The sequence below is a fragment of the Rhinoderma darwinii genome, unplaced genomic scaffold (genome assembly GCF_050947455.1).
Source record: "Rhinoderma darwinii isolate aRhiDar2 unplaced genomic scaffold, aRhiDar2.hap1 Scaffold_4528, whole genome shotgun sequence".
NCBI lineage: Eukaryota > Metazoa > Chordata > Amphibia > Anura > Rhinodermatidae > Rhinoderma > Rhinoderma darwinii.
In genome coordinates, this window is record NW_027463954.1 from 15,719 (window position 1) to 37,205 (window position 21,487).

General features: G+C 49.4%; 8 non-coding genes and 4 pseudogenes across 8 annotated transcripts; all 12 read left to right on the forward strand.

The window, feature by feature from the left end:
* The first annotated feature begins 844 nt into the window (after positions 1-844).
* LOC142717015 (U2 spliceosomal RNA) lies at positions 845-1,020 on the forward strand (annotated as a pseudogene).
* Positions 1,021-2,302: 1,282 nt separating this feature from the next.
* Positions 2,303-2,493, forward strand: LOC142716997 (U2 spliceosomal RNA). Its single transcript, XR_012871694.1, has one exon. It is a non-coding gene; the product is annotated as a U2 spliceosomal RNA (small nuclear RNA).
* Positions 2,494-3,775: 1,282 nt separating this feature from the next.
* On the forward strand, positions 3,776-3,966 carry LOC142716998 (U2 spliceosomal RNA). The gene has a single exon (XR_012871695.1). It is a non-coding gene; the product is annotated as a U2 spliceosomal RNA (small nuclear RNA).
* Positions 3,967-5,248: 1,282 nt separating this feature from the next.
* LOC142717000 (U2 spliceosomal RNA) lies at positions 5,249-5,439 on the forward strand. The gene has a single exon (XR_012871696.1). It is a non-coding gene; the product is annotated as a U2 spliceosomal RNA (small nuclear RNA).
* A 1,282-nt stretch (positions 5,440-6,721) lies between these two features.
* On the forward strand, positions 6,722-6,823 carry LOC142717029 (U2 spliceosomal RNA; annotated as a pseudogene).
* A 5,546-nt stretch (positions 6,824-12,369) lies between these two features.
* On the forward strand, positions 12,370-12,556 carry LOC142717017 (U2 spliceosomal RNA). Its single transcript, XR_012871711.1, has one exon. It is a non-coding gene; the product is annotated as a U2 spliceosomal RNA (small nuclear RNA).
* Positions 12,557-13,840: 1,284 nt separating this feature from the next.
* On the forward strand, positions 13,841-14,031 carry LOC142717001 (U2 spliceosomal RNA). The gene has a single exon (XR_012871697.1). It is a non-coding gene; the product is annotated as a U2 spliceosomal RNA (small nuclear RNA).
* A 1,286-nt stretch (positions 14,032-15,317) lies between these two features.
* Positions 15,318-15,508, forward strand: LOC142717002 (U2 spliceosomal RNA). The gene has a single exon (XR_012871698.1). It is a non-coding gene; the product is annotated as a U2 spliceosomal RNA (small nuclear RNA).
* Positions 15,509-16,796: 1,288 nt separating this feature from the next.
* LOC142717003 (U2 spliceosomal RNA) lies at positions 16,797-16,987 on the forward strand. Its single transcript, XR_012871699.1, has one exon. It is a non-coding gene; the product is annotated as a U2 spliceosomal RNA (small nuclear RNA).
* Positions 16,988-18,273: 1,286 nt separating this feature from the next.
* Positions 18,274-18,384, forward strand: LOC142717034 (U2 spliceosomal RNA; annotated as a pseudogene).
* Positions 18,385-19,718: 1,334 nt separating this feature from the next.
* Positions 19,719-19,909, forward strand: LOC142717014 (U2 spliceosomal RNA). The gene has a single exon (XR_012871709.1). It is a non-coding gene; the product is annotated as a U2 spliceosomal RNA (small nuclear RNA).
* A 1,286-nt stretch (positions 19,910-21,195) lies between these two features.
* On the forward strand, positions 21,196-21,297 carry LOC142717030 (U2 spliceosomal RNA; annotated as a pseudogene).
* Positions 21,298-21,487: the final 190 nt, after the last annotated feature.

Consider the following 21,487-nt stretch of genomic DNA (forward strand, 5'->3'; position numbering starts at 1 on the left):
GAAGGACTCACTGGAGTTTGTTCCAGGGCTTCATGCCGACACGTTGGAGACTGTTTGGACTAACGTGTCATCTGGCAGGTTGACCAACGGGCACAAGGACATTTCATGGATGGCCATCCAGGGAGGACTGCCTCTTAGGTCATTCATGCATGCCCGCAACCTGTGCAAGACCCGGTACTGCCCCAGGTGCCCCTTCACGGAGGAAACATCTTTGCACATTTTCTGGCAGTGCCCCTTTGCACAGGGTCTGTTGAAAGCCTTGGAACATGAACTCAAGGACTCAGTACCCAGGAACAGACTGTCGTACCGCTCGGTACTTTATGGACTATTTCCTGGGAATACCACGGATGGAGCAATCCAGGAAGCCTGGCGCCTTATGAACTGCTTTAAGGACGCTATATGGTTTGCCAGGAACCGTCTGATTTTGCGGAGAGAGAGTGTGTCCGTCCAGGACTGCCGCAGGCTGATCCACAGCCTGCTCAGAGACTATTCCACCTGGGACAGCCCGGACGTCGATGAGGAAGAGGACTGATACTCCCCTTCCCCCCACTCTCCCTTCTTGTGTGTTGTCTTTCAATAAAGCTTCGGGCCTGTGATTTCCCCCTTCCCTATCCCCTCCTACCCACTCCCCTATCCCATCACTTGTCTGTAATGCTTTGTTGTTTGGCTTTAGTGAATGCAAGAATGTTAGTGTAGCATGTGGTGTAATGTATAGCATAGGCTAGCCTGTACTGTGTATTATACTGTCATGTTATGTTTGACGACTGTTATTATTTATTATTTGCTGCTTCATGGCTTGCGCTGCGTCGCAGTAATGTTTGTATGATGACGATTGATTGTCAATAAAGCATTTTTCAATCAAAAAAATCTGTTCTTATCAGTTTAATATCTGATACGTCCCCTATCTGGGGACCATATATTAAATGGATTTTTAGAACAGGGAGATGGAAATAGAGCTTGCTCTGTCCACTCCACGCATTGACCTGGTATTGCAGTATTTCCAGGACCGGTGCACCCTTCCCTTATGTGTTGACTAAAATCAGATTCCAAAAGTGTTTTTTCTCTTTGCCATTGTTTCTGTCTTTCTGAAGGGATCTCCCCTTTTAATCCCATTATTTCAACACCTGTTGGACAATGCATTTGTACAGTCATGTGTGATAATGAGCTCATTTATTAAATGCAATTAATGAATACATTGCCACCTCTTGTTGTGTGTGTGTGTGTGTGTGTCTTCTGTGTTTCTGTGTTTCCGGCATTTCACATTGGAACAGCTCATTCACCTTCCTTGTCTTCTCTCCGCCCTCCCTCCCTCCCTCCTAGGTAAGTTAAAGAGCTGCACCTGAGCCAGCCACTGATTGATGCAGCACCACAGTCAAATAGTGGAGTGGAGTGGAGTAGGGGAACAGCAAACAGCCATTAAAGCAGCCAGCCGCCTACCCGCCACAATGGACCTACCTGTGTACACTAGGTGGATGTGATGGAATGTACTGTCGTCCCTACATTTCAAGAAGAAGTAAGAATTGCAGTTGCAACAAACCCTTGCTTGCCTACAAAGAGAGCAGCAATTTGGATTTGTTACTATGTTACCTGGAAGAATAACAAACTGTGCAAGGATGGAGGTTGTAGGAGCAAAGAGAAGTTGTCTGTAAAGTTGGTGGATGCCTATTTTCCATTTTGCAGTCCCTTGTCTCCCTCTTGTGGCCTCCTGGAGGCAAATAAATGTGCAAAAAAAAGACAGCCTGGCGGCCGGCTGTTGCAGTGTTGCCCTCTCAGGCAACACTGAGTGACTGACTGAGCCTCACAGTCTTATATAAAGTTCAGACGGAACTTTGCACGTGTCATAGTGGAGCCCTCAGGATTCCAGAGCCAGCTTTCTGACATCATAATGGGGCCTGCCTCAGAGATAAAAGCCTGGGCCCAGGCAGTGTTGTTCAGTGCTGCTCAGCAGGCAGCACAGGACTGGATTAAAGCTGATACAAGGTGTGAAGGAACAAGGGGTGGCTGTGGGCATGCACTTGCTGCCGCTGCCAGTGTTTATCTGCATGGCAGGAGGGCATTTGGGCGTTGCCAGGAAGGCGTTTTTATGTAGATTCCTCCTCTTTCAGCACTGCATTGTGGTGCAAGCAAAAGAAGCAAATCCTGTCTGGCTTCCTCTCCGGCCTTTATTCACCTCCCGCTTAGTAGCTGTAAATGTGTGTGAGCCTGCAGGGCCCCATGGAATTGCCTAGGAGTAGGCTGAATCGCTGCAAGGGGTGAACAGCAGTATGGGACAGGCTCGGGCAAGGCAAGGGCCGCTCGGGTTATCGCTTCTCGGCCTTTTGGCTAAGATCAAGTGTAGTATCTGTTCTTATCAGTTTAATATCTGATACGTCCCCTATCTGGGGACCATATATTAAATGGATTTTTAGAACAGGGAGATGGAAATAGAGCTTGCTCTGTCCACTCCACGCATTGACCTGGTATTGCAGTATTTCCAGGACCGGTGCACCCTTCCCTTATGTGTTGACTAAAATCAGATTCCAAAAGTGTTTTTTCTCTTTGCCATTGTTTCTGTCTTTCTGAAGGGATCTCCCCTTTTAATCCCATTATTTCAACACCTGTTGGACAATGCATTTGTACAGTCATGTGTGATAATGAGCTCATTTATTAAATGCAATTAATGAATACATTGCCACCTCTTGTTGTGTGTGTGTGTGTGTGTGTCTTCTGTGTTTCTGTGTTTCCGGCATTTCACATTGGAACAGCTCATTCACCTTCCTTGTCTTCTCTCCGCCCTCCCTCCCTCCCTCCTAGGTAAGTTAAAGAGCTGCACCTGAGCCAGCCACTGATTGATGCAGCACCACAGTCAAATAGTGGAGTGGAGTGGAGTAGGGGAACAGCAAACAGCCATTAAAGCAGCCAGCCGCCTACCCGCCACAATGGACCTACCTGTGTACACTAGGTGGATGTGATGGAATGTACTGTCGTCCCTACATTTCAAGAAGAAGTAAGAATTGCAGTTGCAACAAACCCTTGCTTGCCTACAAAGAGAGCAGCAATTTGGATTTGTTACTATGTTACCTGGAAGAATAACAAACTGTGCAAGGATGGAGGTTGTAGGAGCAAAGAGAAGTTGTCTGTAAAGTTGGTGGATGCCTATTTTCCATTTTGCAGTCCCTTGTCTCCCTCTTGTGGCCTCCTGGAGGCAAATAAATGTGCAAAAAAAAGACAGCCTGGCGGCCGGCTGTTGCAGTGTTGCCCTCTCAGGCAACACTGAGTGACTGACTGAGCCTCACAGTCTTATATAAAGTTCAGACGGAACTTTGCACGTGTCATAGTGGAGCCCTCAGGATTCCAGAGCCAGCTTTCTGACATCATAATGGGGCCTGCCTCAGAGATAAAAGCCTGGGCCCAGGCAGTGTTGTTCAGTGCTGCTCAGCAGGCAGCACAGGACTGGATTAAAGCTGATACAAGGTGTGAAGGAACAAGGGGTGGCTGTGGGCATGCACTTGCTGCCGCTGCCAGTGTTTATCTGCATGGCAGGAGGGCATTTGGGCGTTGCCAGGAAGGCGTTTTTATGTAGATTCCTCCTCTTTCAGCACTGCATTGTGGTGCAAGCAAAAGAAGCAAATCCTGTCTGGCTTCCTCTCCGGCCTTTATTCACCTCCCGCTTAGTAGCTGTAAATGTGTGTGAGCCTGCAGGGCCCCATGGAATTGCCTAGGAGTAGGCTGAATCGCTGCAAGGGGTGAACAGCAGTATGGGACAGGCTCGGGCAAGGCAAGGGCCGCTCGGGTTATCGCTTCTCGGCCTTTTGGCTAAGATCAAGTGTAGTATCTGTTCTTATCAGTTTAATATCTGATACGTCCCCTATCTGGGGACCATATATTAAATGGATTTTTAGAACAGGGAGATGGAAATAGAGCTTGCTCTGTCCACTCCACGCATTGACCTGGTATTGCAGTATTTCCAGGACCGGTGCACCCTTCCCTTATGTGTTGACTAAAATCAGATTCCAAAAGTGTTTTTTCTCTTTGCCATTGTTTCTGTCTTTCTGAAGGGATCTCCCCTTTTAATCCCATTATTTCAACACCTGTTGGACAATGCATTTGTACAGTCATGTGTGATAATGAGCTCATTTATTAAATGCAATTAATGAATACATTGCCACCTCTTGTTGTGTGTGTGTGTGTGTGTGTCTTCTGTGTTTCTGTGTTTCCGGCATTTCACATTGGAACAGCTCATTCACCTTCCTTGTCTTCTCTCCGCCCTCCCTCCCTCCCTCCTAGGTAAGTTAAAGAGCTGCACCTGAGCCAGCCACTGATTGATGCAGCACCACAGTCAAATAGTGGAGTGGAGTGGAGTAGGGGAACAGCAAACAGCCATTAAAGCAGCCAGCCGCCTACCCGCCACAATGGACCTACCTGTGTACACTAGGTGGATGTGATGGAATGTACTGTCGTCCCTACATTTCAAGAAGAAGTAAGAATTGCAGTTGCAACAAACCCTTGCTTGCCTACAAAGAGAGCAGCAATTTGGATTTGTTACTATGTTACCTGGAAGAATAACAAACTGTGCAAGGATGGAGGTTGTAGGAGCAAAGAGAAGTTGTCTGTAAAGTTGGTGGATGCCTATTTTCCATTTTGCAGTCCCTTGTCTCCCTCTTGTGGCCTCCTGGAGGCAAATAAATGTGCAAAAAAAAGACAGCCTGGCGGCCGGCTGTTGCAGTGTTGCCCTCTCAGGCAACACTGAGTGACTGACTGAGCCTCACAGTCTTATATAAAGTTCAGACGGAACTTTGCACGTGTCATAGTGGAGCCCTCAGGATTCCAGAGCCAGCTTTCTGACATCATAATGGGGCCTGCCTCAGAGATAAAAGCCTGGGCCCAGGCAGTGTTGTTCAGTGCTGCTCAGCAGGCAGCACAGGACTGGATTAAAGCTGATACAAGGTGTGAAGGAACAAGGGGTGGCTGTGGGCATGCACTTGCTGCCGCTGCCAGTGTTTATCTGCATGGCAGGAGGGCATTTGGGCGTTGCCAGGAAGGCGTTTTTATGTAGATTCCTCCTCTTTCAGCACTGCATTGTGGTGCAAGCAAAAGAAGCAAATCCTGTCTGGCTTCCTCTCCGGCCTTTATTCACCTCCCGCTTAGTAGCTGTAAATGTGTGTGAGCCTGCAGGGCCCCATGGAATTGCCTAGGAGTAGGCTGAATCGCTGCAAGGGGTGAACAGCAGTATGGGACAGGCTCGGGCAAGGCAAGGGCCGCTCGGGTTATCGCTTCTCGGCCTTTTGGCTAAGATCAAGTGTAGTATCTGTTCTTATCAGTTTAATATCTGATACGTCCCCTATCTGGGGACCATATATTAAATGGATTTTTAGAACAGGGAGATGGAAATAGAGCTTGCTCTGTCCACTCCACGCATTGACCTGGTATTGCAGTATTTCCAGGACCGGTGCACCCTTCCCTTATGTGTTGACTAAAATCAGATTCCAAAAGTGTTTTTTCTCTTTGCCATTGTTTCTGTCTTTCTGAAGGGATCTCCCCTTTTAATCCCATTATTTCAACACCTGTTGGACAATGCATTTGTACAGTCATGTGTGATAATGAGCTCATTTATTAAATGCAATTAATGAATACATTGCCACCTCTTGTTGTGTGTGTGTGTGTGTGTGTCTTCTGTGTTTCTGTGTTTCCGGCATTTCACATTGGAACAGCTCATTCACCTTCCTTGTCTTCTCTCCGCCCTCCCTCCCTCCCTCCTAGGTAAGTTAAAGAGCTGCACCTGAGCCAGCCACTGATTGATGCAGCACCACAGTCAAATAGTGGAGTGGAGTGGAGTAGGGGAACAGCAAACAGCCATTAAAGCAGCCAGCCGCCTACCCGCCACAATGGACCTACCTGTGTACACTAGGTGGATGTGATGGAATGTACTGTCGTCCCTACATTTCAAGAAGAAGTAAGAATTGCAGTTGCAACAAACCCTTGCTTGCCTACAAAGAGAGCAGCAATTTGGATTTGTTACTATGTTACCTGGAAGAATAACAAACTGTGCAAGGATGGAGGTTGTAGGAGCAAAGAGAAGTTGTCTGTAAAGTTGGTGGATGCCTATTTTCCATTTTGCAGTCCCTTGTCTCCCTCTTGTGGCCTCCTGGAGGCAAATAAATGTGCAAAAAAAAGACAGCCTGGCGGCCGGCTGTTGCAGTGTTGCCCTCTCAGGCAACACTGAGTGACTGACTGAGCCTCACAGTCTTATATAAAGTTCAGACGGAACTTTGCACGTGTCATAGTGGAGCCCTCAGGATTCCAGAGCCAGCTTTCTGACATCATAATGGGGCCTGCCTCAGAGATAAAAGCCTGGGCCCAGGCAGTGTTGTTCAGTGCTGCTCAGCAGGCAGCACAGGACTGGATTAAAGCTGATACAAGGTGTGAAGGAACAAGGGGTGGCTGTGGGCATGCACTTGCTGCCGCTGCCAGTGTTTATCTGCATGGCAGGAGGGCATTTGGGCGTTGCCAGGAAGGCGTTTTTATGTAGATTCCTCCTCTTTCAGCACTGCATTGTGGTGCAAGCAAAAGAAGCAAATCCTGTCTGGCTTCCTCTCCGGCCTTTATTCACCTCCCGCTTAGTAGCTGTAAATGTGTGTGAGCCTGCAGGGCCCCATGGAATTGCCTAGGAGTAGGCTGAATCGCTGCAAGGGGTGAACAGCAGTATGGGACAGGCTCGGGCAAGGCAAGGGCCGCTCGGGTTATCGCTTCTCGGCCTTTTGGCTAAGATCAAGTGTAGTATCTGTTCTTATCAGTCCTTGTAAGGATAGATAGCTCGGAGAACCACTGGGGGCTATAAACACTAGCTTAGCGATCCAAGAGCGTTCCAGACGAAGCCGGCGACGAACTGCGGAGAAGAACCAGCGAAGACGACGATCCAGAAGGGAGAAGCCGCCATCGGGGAAGAAGCTCCGGGAGATCGCTGCCGGGAAGAAGAAGGAGAACTGCGACAGAGACCTTCGGAGAAGAGCCGCTGCTGAAGGGGATCTTTGAAGAAGCTCGGCCGCAGAAGAAGCTCGACGAGGAACCGCTGCGGAAGAAATTTCGTGGAAGAACCTCGGCCAGCAAGGAGAAGATTTGCATAGCTCCGCCCCCTTCGGGAAAGAGCTATCGAAGATCCTCCCCAAGCGACAGGAACAGCTGGAAGAAGCCATGGCCTCAACCAGCAACCCTGCCACCCAGAAGAAGAAGGCTGATGGACCAGGTGAGCCGACCCAGGCCAGGACATCTCCTCCCGAAGCCTCCTCAGGCCAACAGGCCACCAGGAAGCCGAACCAGGCTGCTCCAACCCTGGAGCCCTGGATGAAGCAGACGGTGGCCCTGAAGCTGAAGGAGGTGGACGGGAGAGTGCCGGACATGACGGAAGAAGTGTTCTGCCAGAAGATGCTCCTGGACCAGGGCTTCGCTAAGCCGGAGACCATCAGCATCCAGGCCTTCATGACCGGGATGTTCTTCGTGACCTTCGCTTCGATCAACATCTGCAGAAGGTACTGGGAGATGGTGAAAGCGGCGAGGCCTGAATCCCCTTTCTCTCGCTTTGTGGGCAACTGCCCTGTCCAAAGAGAGGAAAGGCGGGTGACGGTCTCAATGCGGAACCCACACACCCCCGGCAAAGACATCACCACGCTCCTGAAGCGGTTCTGCACAGTGGTGAGGGAACCCACCCACATCCTGAACGGACTCGGCTTCTGGACTGGCAAGTGGTCGGTAATCGTCCGACTGAACAAGGATTCGAGCGCGGAAGACGGCCTCCAGCACCTGCCCCAGTCATTCTCGCTGGGCAACTCCTACGGCCTCATCTACTACCCGGACATGCCGCAGATCTGCAGGAGATGCAGCAAGAAGGGTCATTCGGTGAAGGACTGCAAGGAGGACGCCTGCAAGAACTGCCGGGTAACAGGACACGAGACCAAAGACTGCCCGAAACGGACAATGTGCAACCTCTGCGGACAAGCAGCCCACTCCTACAAGGACTGCCCGAAGAGGGATCGATCCTGGGCAACTGTAGCGGCGAAAGCTCCGGCCAGAGGGAACCCCGCCCCAACCAGAGCTCCAGCGGCGCAGAAGACCGGGAATAAGAAGGATGGTAAGAAGACGACAGTCCCTCCCCCCCGCCTCCCGGCCCTCCCTCGCCCTACCCTTCCCACCCTCCCTCGCCCGGCCCTCCCCACCCCCCCGTCCCCAACCCCTGTCACCCCCACTGAGGCTCTCACCTTCTCCTACCCACCCATCTCAGTGGTCCTGTCACCTGCACCTCTCCCAACCCAGCCTCCCTTCTCCCCAGCTCCAGCAGCACTAACATCTCCCCCTCCAGCTGCTGGAGTCCTCTCCCTGGAGGATTTTCCCCCTCTTGTCTCCTCAGGTGCCATCCAGAGGAAGAGAAAGGTGAGGGACAGCCCAGCTGCTGAGTCCTCAAAGCGACAAGTCGTGGAAATCTGTGAAGATTCCCTTGCGCAGCAGGAGGAAATGGAGCAGATGGTGGAGGAACTCGTGTCTGAACCTGAGGTCATCGACTTCACAACAGACATCCAGGTGGCTACAATCCTGGAACAATTTTTGTCAGAGGGCCTGCTGGATCTTTCGGACCCGCCAGGAGAGGAGGATCCGCCCGACCGGACTGGTAACTAAGGTGTATCGTTTGCACTAACCTTCTTTATTCTCCCCCATGGCTGCTAAACTTAACATCTTTAGCCTCAATGTGAGGAGTGTTAGAGATAGGACTAGATGTCAGATGGTGCTAACTTTTCTTTCCAAGCAGTCGAGTGATGTATTTATGCTGCAGGAATGTACTCTCCCCTCTTCCAGGTCATACCATCATCTGGCCAGGCAGTGGACCCATGGCCCGTCCTACTGGTCTGGTGGGGGCGACTGTAAGTCTGCAGGGGTTGCCATCCTGATTAGGGGAAGCGTATTTACTGTTGACTCTGTCCAGGAGCTCGCCTGCGGCCGCTTGTTGGTCGTAGACGGTTCCTGGGCAGGAGAGCCGATTAGGCTCATCAACGTGTACGCTCCCCCTATGAAGGCTGAGCGCCTGGAACTATTCCAGACCCTGCGGACCCAGCTCGCCACCACTAGGGCAGTGGTGATGGCCGGGGACTTCAACTGCCCCATCGAAGAGGATGGACGAAGTTCCGGCACTTCAATCAAACTGGATGTCAGTTCCAAACTGCTTATCGAGATGGTGACCGAAGCATCCTTGCAGGACGTTGTGGGCTCCATGGGGATCGGCTCTGTGAACTATTCATGGAGCCGACCCGATGGCTCACTTCGTTCTCGGATTGACTTTGTGTTCACCTCCCGGGCAGTCAAGCAGCATGGGCACTCCATGGTCCCCTGCTTCTTCTCTGACCACAGGGCCATTCTCTTCCAGGGTGCCATCGGCCACGGTTTTCCTCCCGGCCCTGGCTCCTGGAAGCTGAATTGTGCCCTGCTGGAAAGAGAGGAGGTACTGGCGGAACTTAGAGACGCCTATATTGTTTGGAGGAATGATAAAGTTTTCTTTGACAAAACCTGTGACTGGTGGGAATATGTTAAAGTTGAATTTCGTTGTTTCTTTCAGGCAAAAAGTCGTCAACAGGCGTGTGAGAGGAAGAGAGACTTCAGAGAGATGCAGCGTCAGCTGCGATCCCTGCAAGACCTCCTTCAATGCGGCTGGGACGTCAGGAAGGAGCTGGAGGAAGCCAAAAAGGGCCTGAAAAGGCACTTTGAGGAGGAATCCAAGCGAATTGTCTTTCGTTCCAAGGTGGAGAACCTGGAGAAGGGTGAGAAATGTAACTCGTTCTTTTTCAGGAAACTCCATGCCGGCCACACGCCCCTGAAGGAACTCCGAGATGAGACCGGAAACATGCATTCTGGGAAGAAGGAGGTGATGGGAGTCGTCACAGACTACTACCGAAGCCTCTACTCCCGGAAAACCACTGACCCCGAAGCCGCCGATAAATTCCTGTCAGGTATCACTAATCATCTTGATCCTGCAGGTACGGAGGCTATGGATGTACCCCTGACGGTGGAGGAACTGCTCTCTGCCGCTAAATCCTTCAGACCCGGCAGGACCCCGGGCAGTGATGGTCTCCCAGCAGAGCTCTATGTAGCGCTGGGGGACTTGATCTGTCCGGACCTGCTGGAGCTCTATGAGGAGATGGTGGTGGAGGGTAGAATGCCACCGTCCTTGAGAGAAGGCATGATCACGATCTTGTATAAGCGGAAGGGGGAGAGATGTGACCTGAAAAACTGGCGTCCCATCTCTCTCCTGAACGTGGACTACAAGATCCTCGCCAAAGTATTGACCAACAGACTGAAGGTTGTCATCGGACAGATCATCGGATCGGACCAAACCTGCGGCATTCCTGGCCGTAGGGTGGCCGACAGTCTTGCCCTGGTGAGGGACACGGTGCATTACATGCAAAGCCGCCGTACACACGCGGCCCTGGTCAGTCTGGATCAGGAGAAGGCTTTTGACCGGGTCTCTCACGAATTCATGGGTAAGGCTCTGCGTAGGCTGCGGCTTGGCAGGTTGTTCTGTTTGTATGTTAACCTGATGTATTGCGACATTTACAGCTCGGTGCTGGTGAACGGCTGGAAGACTGACCCCTTTCCTGTATCGTCGGGGGTTAGACAAGGCTGTCCTCTTTCACCTCTCCTTTTTGTTTGTGTTATAGAGCTCTTGGCAGAGGCTATCCGGCAGAATGGAGAGATCAGAGGGATCACCGCACCAGGTCCAGGACACTTCGAGGTCAAATGCTCGCTGTACATGGACGACGTGACCGTCTTCTGCGCTGACCAGAGTTCGGTGACTGCACTCGTCCAGACCTGTGAGGAGTTCGGACGCGCTTCAGGGGCAAAAGTCAACTGCGGGAAGTCGGAAGCCATGCTCTTCGGAAAGTGGTACCTGCCTTCTCCTGCCTCCTTCCCGTTTACTATCAAGCCGGACTTCATCAAAATTCTGGGAGTCTGGTTCGGTAAGGAAGGTGCAGCCCTAAAGTCGTGGGAAGAACGCTTGGCCAAAGTCAACCAAAGGATCGGACTGTGGAGCCTCAGACAACTCACTATTGAGGGCAAAGCAATGGTCCTGCGTAACGAAGTCTTGCCTGTGCTACAATACACTGCACAGGCATGGCCCCCTCTTGCAACGGTCTCGAGGGCCATTACCAGGACTGTGTTTCGCTTCATCTGGGGCTCGAAAATGGACAGAGTAAAGCGGACTGTTATGTACAAGGAGCCCCGCAAAGGTGGGAAGGGTATACCCGACATTCCCACTCTGCTGCGGATCGCTTTTGTATGTGACTGTGTTCGTAGGACTCTGAGGACAGCAAACGGCTCTGCGGGCAAGGCCATGTCCCGCTACTTCCTCCTTCCCCTCTGGCGAGGTTTTGGCTGGGACAAGTGGGACAGCTCCTTCCCTTACAACTGGCACGCTCCCTGGTTCTACGGAGATGTTGTCCGGTTTGTGAGGGAGCATCAACTGGAGGGTCTTAAGCCCGACTTGTGGAAACCTAAGACGATCCACAAGCACATCAGAGCAAAGGACTCACTGGAGTTTGTTCCAGGGCTTCATGCCGACACGTTGGAGACTGTTTGGACTAACGTGTCATCTGGCAGGTTGACCAATGGGCACAAGGACATTTCATGGATGGCCATCCAGGGAGGACTGCCTCTTAGGTCATTCATGCATGCCCGCAACCTGTGCAAGACCCGGTACTGCCCCAGGTGCCCCTTCACGGAGGAAACATCTTTGCACATTTTCTGGCAGTGCCCCTTTGCACAGGGTCTGTTGAAAGCCTTGGAACACGAACTCAAGGACTCAGTACCCAAGAACAGACTGTCGTACCGCTCGGTACTTTATGGACTATTTCCTGGGAATACCACGGATGGAGCAATCCAGGAAGCCTGGCGCCTTATGAACTGCTTTAAGGACGCTATATGGTTTGCCAGGAACCGTCTGATTTTGCGGAGAGAGAGTGTGTCCGTCCAGGACTGCCGCAGGCTGATCCACAGCCTGCTCAGAGACTATTCCACCTGGGACAGCCCGGACGTCGATGAGGAAGAGGACTGATACTCCCCTTCCCCCCACTCTCCCTTCTTGTGTGTTGTCTCTCAATAAAGCTTCGGGCCTGTGATCTCCCCCTTCCCTATCCCCTCCTACCCACTCCCCTATCCCATCACTTGTCTGTAATGCTTTGTTGTTTGGCGTTAGTGAATGCAAGAATGTTAGTGTAGCATGTGGTGTAATGTATAGCATAGGCTAGCCTGTACTGTGTATTATACTGTCATGTTATGTTTGACGACTGTTATTATTTATTATTTGCTGCTTCATGGCTTGCGCTGCGTCGCAGTAATGTTTGTATGATGACGATTGATTGTCAATAAAGCAATTTTCAATCAAAAATCTGTTCTTATCAGTTTAATATCTGATACGTCCCCTATCTGGGGACCATATATTAAATGGATTTTTAGAACAGGGAGATGGAAATAGAGCTTGCTCTGTCCACTCCACGCATTGACCTGGTATTGCAGTATTTCCAGGACCGGTGCACCCTTCCCTTATGTGTTGACTAAAATCAGATTCCAAAAGTGTTTTTTCTCTTTGCCATTGTTTCTGTCTTTCTGAAGGGATCTCCCCTTTTAATCCCATTATTTCAACACCTGTTGGACAATGCATTTGTACAGTCATGTGTGATAATGAGCTCATTTATTAAATGCAATTAATGAATACATTGCCACCTCTTGTTGTGTGTGTGTGTGTGTGTGTCTTCTGTGTTTCTGTGTTTCCGGCATTTCACATTGGAACAGCTCATTCACCTTCCTTGTCTTCTCTCCGCCCTCCCTCCCTCCCTCCTAGGTAAGTTAAAGAGCTGCACCTGAGCCAGCCACTGATTGATGCAGCACCACAGTCAAATAGTGGAGTGGAGTGGAGTAGGGGAACAGCAAACAGCCATTAAAGCAGCCAGCCGCCTACCCGCCACAATGGACCTACCTGTGTACACTAGGTGGATGTGATGGAATGTACTGTCGTCCCTACATTTCAAGAAGAAGTAAGAATTGCAGTTGCAACAAACCCTTGCTTGCCTACAAAGAGAGCAGCAATTTGGATTTGTTACTATGTTACCTGGAAGAATAACAAACTGTGCAAGGATGGAGGTTGTAGGAGCAAAGAGAAGTTGTCTGTAAAGTTGGTGGATGCCTATTTTCCATTTTGCAGAGTCCCTTGTCTCCCTCTTGTGGCCTCCTGGAGGCAAATAAATGTGCAAAAAAAAGACAGCCTGGCGGCCGGCTGTTGCAGTGTTGCCCTCTCAGGCAACACTGAGTGACTGACTGAGCCTCACAGTCTTATATAAAGTTCAGACGGAACTTTGCACGTGTCATAGTGGAGCCCTCAGGATTCCAGAGCCAGCTTTCTGACATCATAATGGGGCCTGCCTCAGAGATAAAAGCCTGGGCCCAGGCAGTGTTGTTCAGTGCTGCTCAGCAGGCAGCACAGGACTGGATTAAAGCTGATACAAGGTGTGAAGGAACAAGGGGTGGCTGTGGGCATGCACTTGCTGCCGCTGCCAGTGTTTATCTGCATGGCAGGAGGGCATTTGGGCGTTGCCAGGAAGGCGTTTTTATGTAGATTCCTCCTCTTTCAGCACTGCATTGTGGTGCAAGCAAAAGAAGCAAATCCTGTCTGGCTTCCTCTCCGGCCTTTATTCACCTCCCGCTTAGTAGCTGTAAATGTGTGTGAGCCTGCAGGGCCCCATGGAATTGCCTAGGAGTAGGCTGAATCGCTGCAAGGGGTGAACAGCAGTATGGGACAGGCTCGGGCAAGGCAAGGGCCGCTCGGGTTATCGCTTCTCGGCCTTTTGGCTAAGATCAAGTGTAGTATCTGTTCTTATCAGTTTAATATCTGATACGTCCCCTATCTGGGGACCATATATTAAATGGATTTTTAGAACAGGGAGATGGAAATAGAGCTTGCTCTGTCCACTCCACGCATTGACCTGGTATTGCAGTATTTCCAGGACCGGTGCACCCTTCCCTTATGTGTTGACTAAAATCAGATTCCAAAAGTGTTTTTTCTCTTTGCCATTGTTTCTGTCTTTCTGAAGGGATCTCCCCTTTTAATCCCATTATTTCAACACCTGTTGGACAATGCATTTGTACAGTCATGTGTGATAATGAGCTCATTTATTAAATGCAATTAATGAATACATTGCCACCTCTTGTTGTGTGTGTGTGTGTGTGTGTCTTCTGTGTTTCTGTGTTTCCGGCATTTCACATTGGAACAGCTCATTCACCTTCCTTGTCTTCTCTCCGCCCTCCCTCCCTCCCTCCCTCCTAGGTAAGTTAAAGAGCTGCACCTGAGCCAGCCACTGATTGATGCAGCACCACAGTCAAATAGTGGAGTGGAGTGGAGTAGGGGAACAGCAAACAGCCATTAAAGCAGCCAGCCGCCTACCCGCCACAATGGACCTACCTGTGTACACTAGGTGGATGTGATGGAATGTACTGTCGTCCCTACATTTCAAGAAGAAGTAAGAATTGCAGTTGCAACAAACCCTTGCTTGCCTACAAAGAGAGCAGCAATTTGGATTTGTTACTATGTTACCTGGAAGAATAACAAACTGTGCAAGGATGGAGGTTGTAGGAGCAAAGAGAAGTTGTCTGTAAAGTTGGTGGATGCCTATTTTCCATTTTGCAGTCCCTTGTCTCCCTCTTGTGGCCTCCTGGAGGCAAATAAATGTGCAAAAAAAAGACAGCCTGGCGGCCGGCTGTTGCAGTGTTGCCCTCTCAGGCAACACTGAGTGACTGACTGAGCCTCACAGTCTTATATAAAGTTCAGACGGAACTTTGCACGTGTCATAGTGGAGCCCTCAGGATTCCAGAGCCAGCTTTCTGACATCATAATGGGGCCTGCCTCAGAGATAAAAGCCTGGGCCCAGGCAGTGTTGTTCAGTGCTGCTCAGCAGGCAGCACAGGACTGGATTAAAGCTGATACAAGGTGTGAAGGAACAAGGGGTGGCTGTGGGCATGCACTTGCTGCCGCTGCCAGTGTTTATCTGCATGGCAGGAGGGCATTTGGGCGTTGCCAGGAAGGCGTTTTTATGTAGATTCCTCCTCTTTCAGCACTGCATTGTGGTGCAAGCAAAAGAAGCAAATCCTGTCTGGCTTCCTCTCCGGCCTTTATTCACCTCCCGCTTAGTAGCTGTAAATGTGTGTGAGCCTGCAGGGCCCCATGGAATTGCCTAGGAGTAGGCTGAATCGCTGCAAGGGGTGAACAGCAGTATGGGACAGGCTCGGGCAAGGCAAGGGCCGCTCGGGTTATCGCTTCTCGGCCTTTTGGCTAAGATCAAGTGTAGTATCTGTTCTTATCAGTTTAATATCTGATACGTCCCCTATCTGGGGACCATATATTAAATGGATTTTTAGAACAGGGAGATGGAAATAGAGCTTGCTCTGTCCACTCCACGCATTGACCTGGTATTGCAGTATTTCCAGGACCGGTGCACCCTTCCCTTATGTGTTGACTAAAATCAGATTCCAAAAGTGTTTTTTCTCTTTGCCATTGTTTCTGTCTTTCTGAAGGGATCTCCCCTTTTAATCCCATTATTTCAACACCTGTTGGACAATGCATTTGTACAGTCATGTGTGATAATGAGCTCATTTATTAAATGCAATTAATGAATACATTGCCACCTCTTGTTGTGTGTGTGTGTGTGTGTGTGTCTTCTGTGTTTCTGTGTTTCCGGCATTTCACATTGGAACAGCTCATTCACCTTCCTTGTCTTCTCTCCGCCCTCCCTCCCTCCCTCCCTCCTAGGTAAGTTAAAGAGCTGCACCTGAGCCAGCCACTGATTGATGCAGCACCACAGTCAAATAGTGGAGTGGAGTGGAGTAGGGGAACAGCAAACAGCCATTAAAGCAGCCAGCCGCCTACCCGCCACAATGGACCTACCTGTGTACACTAGGTGGATGTGATGGAATGTACTGTCGTCCCTACATTTCAAGAAGAAGTAAGAATTGCAGTTGCAACAAACCCTTGCTTGCCTACAAAGAGAGCAGCAATTTGGATTTGTTACTATGTTACCTGGAAGAATAACAAACTGTGCAAGGATGGAGGTTGTAGGAGCAAAGAGAAGTTGTCTGTAAAGTTGGTGGATGCCTATTTTCCATTTTGCAGTCCCTTGTCTCCCTCTTGTGGCCTCCTGGAGGCAAATAAATGTGCAAAAAAAAGACAGCCTGGCGGCCGGCTGTTGCAGTGTTGCCCTCTCAGGCAACACTGAGTGACTGACTGAGCCTCACAGTCTTATATAAAGTTCAGACGGAACTTTGCACGTGTCATAGTGGAGCCCTCAGGATTCCAGAGCCAGCTTTCTGACATCATAATGGGGCCTGCCTCAGAGATAAAAGCCTGGGCCCAGGCAGTGTTGTTCAGTGCTGCTCAGCAGGCAGCACAGGACTGGATTAAAGCTGATACAAGGTGTGAAGGAACAAGGGGTGGCTGTGGGCATGCACTTGCTGCCGCTGCCAGTGTTTATCTGCATGGCAGGAGGGCATTTGGGCGTTGCCAGGAAGGCGTTTTTATGTAGATTCCTCCTCTTTCAGCACTGCATTGTGGTGCAAGCAAAAGAAGCAAATCCTGTCTGGCTTCCTCTCCGGCCTTTATTCACCTCCCGCTTAGTAGCTGTAAATGTGTGTGAGCCTGCAGGGCCCCATGGAATTGCCTAGGAGTAGGCTGAATCGCTGCAAGGGGTGAACAGCAGTATGGGACAGGCTCGGGCAAGGCAAGGGCCGCTCGGGTTATCGCTTCTCGGCCTTTTGGCTAAGATCAAGTGTAGTATCTGTTCTTATCAGTTTAATATCTGATACGTCCCCTATCTGGGGACCATATATTAAATGGATTTTTAGAACAGGGAGATGGAAATAGAGCTTGCTCTGTCCACTCCACGCATTGACCTGGTATTGCAGTATTTCCAGGACCGGTGCACCCTTCCCTTATGTGTTGACTAAAATCAGATTCCAAAAGTGTTTTTTCTCTTTGCCATTGTTTCTGTCTTTCTGAAGGGATCTCCCCTTTTAATCCCATTATTTCAACACCTGTTGGACAATGCATTTGTACAGTCATGTGTGATAATGAGCTCATTTATTAAATGCAATTAATGAATACATTGCCACCTCTTGTTGTGTGTGTGTGTGTGTGTGTCTTCTGTGTTTCTGTGTTTCCGGCATTTCACATTGGAACAGCTCATTCACCTTCCTTGTCTTCTCTCCGCCCTCCCTCCCTCCCTCCCTCCTAGGTAAGTTAAAGAGCTGCACCTGAGCCAGCCACTGATTGATGCAGCACCACAGTCAAATAGTGGAGTGGAGTGGAGTAGGGGAACAGCAAACAGCCATTAAAGCAGCCAGCCGCCTACCCGCCACAATGGACCTACCTGTGTACACTAGGTGGATGTGATGGAATGTACTGTCGTCCCTACATTTCAAGAAGAAGTAAGAATTGCAGTTGCAACAAACCCTTGCTTGCCTACAAAGAGAGCAGCAATTTGGATTTGTTACTATGTTACCTGGAAGAATAACAAACTGTGCAAGGATGGAGGTTGTAGGAGCAAAGAGAAGTTGTCTGTAAAGTTGGTGGATGCCTATTTTCCATTTTGCAGTCCCTTGTCTCCCTCTTGTGGCCTCCTGGAGGCAAATAAATGTGCAAAAAAAAGACAGCCTGGCGGCCGGCTGTTGCAGTGTTGCCCTCTCAGGCAACACTGAGTGACTGACTGAGCCTCACAGTCTTATATAAAGTTCAGACGGAACTTTGCACGTGTCATAGTGGAGCCCTCAGGATTCCAGAGCCAGCTTTCTGACATCATAATGGGGCCTGCCTCAGAGATAAAAGCCTGGGCCCAGGCAGTGTTGTTCAGTGCTGCTCAGCAGGCAGCACAGGACTGGATTAAAGCTGATACAAGGTGTGAAGGAACAAGGGGTGGCTGTGGGCATGCACTTGCTGCCGCTGCCAGTGTTTATCTGCATGGCAGGAGGGCATTTGGGCGTTGCCAGGAAGGCGTTTTTATGTAGATTCCTCCTCTTTCAGCACTGCATTGTGGTGCAAGCAAAAGAAGCAAATCCTGTCTGGCTTCCTCTCCGGCCTTTATTCACCTCCCGCTTAGTAGCTGTAAATGTGTGTGAGCCTGCAGGGCCCCATGGAATTGCCTAGGAGTAGGCTGAATCGCTGCAAGGGGTGAACAGCAGTATGGGACAGGCTCGGGCAAGGCAAGGGCCGCTCGGGTTATCGCTTCTCGGCCTTTTGGCTAAGATCAAGTGTAGTACTTTAGGGTATTGCCTTGTTTCTTGGTCAGGAGGTGCCCTGGTACCCTTTTCCTTGGCCTGGGGGGATCGTTTCTCTTAGGAGAGACTTCACCCCTCTGCTGCTATTGGGGAGGAGGATTAGTCCAGGGCAACGGGGAGCGATCACCTGCCTGGTACTTCGGTACTGAAGGTATTCTTTGGAGATTGCTGGAATTCGTTTGGAGCAGGATGGAGGAAATTCCCGAATATATGCGTACCAGGAATGCTGTCCGGTTTTTCGTGGAGGAATCTGAGCGACAAAGGAAGGATCTGGAGTTCATCACAAAGGTTCTTTTGTTGGATTTCTTTCAGCTGGAGAGATCATGCATTTTGGCGGTGATGGACTATCCGAGGAGAGGGTGCTTTGACGTTACCTTCGCCACAGAAGAAATTTATGCTGTCTTTTTAGAACGCTTGAAGGAAGGTAAAAGGGACCCAAGACTTGTGGGTGTGAAGGTAACACCACATTTTGTGCCAAACAAAAAGTTGGTGGTTGTAAAAATGTTTTCGCCTTACGTGGATGAAGAGGACATTAAGTTATTTCTCAATAAGTTTTGTGAGGAGGTGGTGGGAAAGGGGAAAGTGTTTAACCCTTTTGGATTTTGGACTGGGAAGTGGAAATTTCTTTGTAAATTTGTGAGAATTGGTGAATCTAGAAACCTATTGTTTCCTCCAGCGCGGTTCAAGATTGGAAGTGCGTGTGGAAATTTATTTTTTCTTGGAATGGATATGTTTTGTTTGAATTGTAAAGAGTATGGTCATGAGAGAGAAGCCTGTGAGAAAGTAATGTGTACAAAATGTCTGCAAGAGGGACATAAGTATAATGAATGTCAGAAAGGGAAAGTATGTAATATGTGTGGAGAGGAGGGGCACATATTCAAATCGTGCCCAAAGAAAAGCAAACGTGAGGTACAAGAGGAAAATAAGAAGATAGTCAAAAGAAAGGAAGCGGAAGTTAGTTTGGAAGAAGGCAAGCTTCACAAATTGGAAGGAAGTGGGCAAAGTGATGAGAAAAAAAGGAAAAAAGCAGAGAGAAAGAAAAAAAGTGTCATTTCAGAAGAGGAAAGAGCAGAAAGAGACAGGTTATTGGAAGAAGTAGAGCAGTTACGTAGTAAAATTAATTTTGAAAAAATGCGGAGGAGGGTGCGGCTCTGTGTAAGAGAAAATTTACCAGGGTTTCTTGAAAGGTATGGTGTGCCAACGTGGTTAACGTGCATTGTAAACTGTGAGTGGGATGGTAATGATTTGCAGGAACATCTAGTGGATATGTTAGGAACTATTGCTGTTAAAAAAGGAATGTTTTTTTGATTTCTTAAGAAAAAAAAAGGAAAGAGGAAAACAAAAATTAATTGTACGTTTTCAGTTTTCATTGTGATGATCTAAGTCTTTTTTATTTTGAATTTTATGATTTTTAAGACGTGATCTATCTGTTCTTATCAGTTTAATATCTGATACGTCCCCTATCTGGGGACCATATATTAAATGGATTTTTAGAACAGGGAGATGGAAATAGAGCTTGCTCTGTCCACTCCACGCATTGACCTGGTATTGCAGTATTTCCAGGACCGGTGCACCCTTCCCTTATGTGTTGACTAAAATCAGATTCCAAAAGTGTTTTTTCTCTTTGCCATTGTTTCTGTCTTTCTGAAGGGATCTCCCCTTTTAATCCCATTATTTCAACACCTGTTGGACAATGCATTTGTACAGTCATGTGTGATAATGAGCTCATTTATTAAATGCAATTAATGAATACATTGCCACCTCTTGTTGTGTGTGTGTGTGTGTGTGTCTTCTGTGTTTCTGTGTTTCCGGCATTTCACATTGGAACAGCTCATTCACCTTCCTTGTCTTCTCTCCGCCCTCCCTCCCTCCCTCCCTCCTAGGTAAGTTAAAGAGCTGCACCTGAGCCAGCCACTGATTGATGCAGCACCACAGTCAAATAGTGGAGTGGAGTGGAGTAGGGGAACAGCAAACAGCCATTAAAGCAGCCAGCCGCCTACCCGCCACAATGGACCTACCTGTGTACACTAGGTGGATGTGATGGAATGTACTGTCGTCCCTACATTTCAAGAAGAAGTAAGAATTGCAGTTGCAACAAACCCTTGCTTGCCTACAAAGAGAGCAGCAATTTGGATTTGTTACTATGTTACCTGGAAGAATAACAAACTGTGCAAGGATGGAGGTTGTAGGAGCAAAGAGAAGTTGTCTGTAAAGTTGGTGGATGCCTATTTTCCATTTTGCAGTCCCTTGTCTCCCTCTTGTGGCCTCCTGGAGGCAAATAAATGTGCAAAAAAAAGACAGCCTGGCGGCCGGCTGTTGCAGTGTTGCCCTCTCAGGCAACACTGAGTGACTGACTGAGCCTCACAGTCTTATATAAAGTTCAGACGGAACTTTGCACGTGTCATAGTGGAGCCCTCAGGATTCCAGAGCCAGCTTTCTGACATCATAATGGGGCCTGCCTCAGAGATAAAAGCCTGGGCCCAGGCAGTGTTGTTCAGTGCTGCTCAGCAGGCAGCACAGGACTGGATTAAAGCTGATACAAGGTGTGAAGGAACAAGGGGTGGCTGTGGGCATGCACTTGCTGCCGCTGCCAGTGTTTATCTGCATGGCAGGAGGGCATTTGGGCGTTGCCAGGAAGGCGTTTTTATGTAGATTCCTCCTCTTTCAGCACTGCATTGTGGTGCAAGCAAAAGAAGCAAATCCTGTCTGGCTTCCTCTCCGGCCTTTATTCACCTCCCGCTTAGTAGCTGTAAATGTGTGTGAGCCTGCAGGGCCCCATGGAATTGCCTAGGAGTAGGCTGAATCGCTGCAAGGGGTGAACAGCAGTATGGGACAGGCTCGGGCAAGGCAAGGGCCGCTCGGGTTATCGCTTCTCGGCCTTTTGGCTAAGATCAAGTGTAGTATCTGTTCTTATCAGTCCTTGTAAGGATAGATAGCTCGGAGAACCACTGGGGGCTATAAACACTAGCTTAGCGATCCAAGAGCGTTCCAGACGAAGCCGGCGACGAACTGCGGAGAAGAACCAGCGAAGACGACGATCCAGAAGGGAGAAGCCGCCATCGAGGAAGAAGCTCCGGGAGATCGCTGCCGGGAAGAAGAAGGAGAACTTCGGAGAAGAGCCGCCGCTGAAGGGGATCTTCGAAGAAGCTCGGCCGCA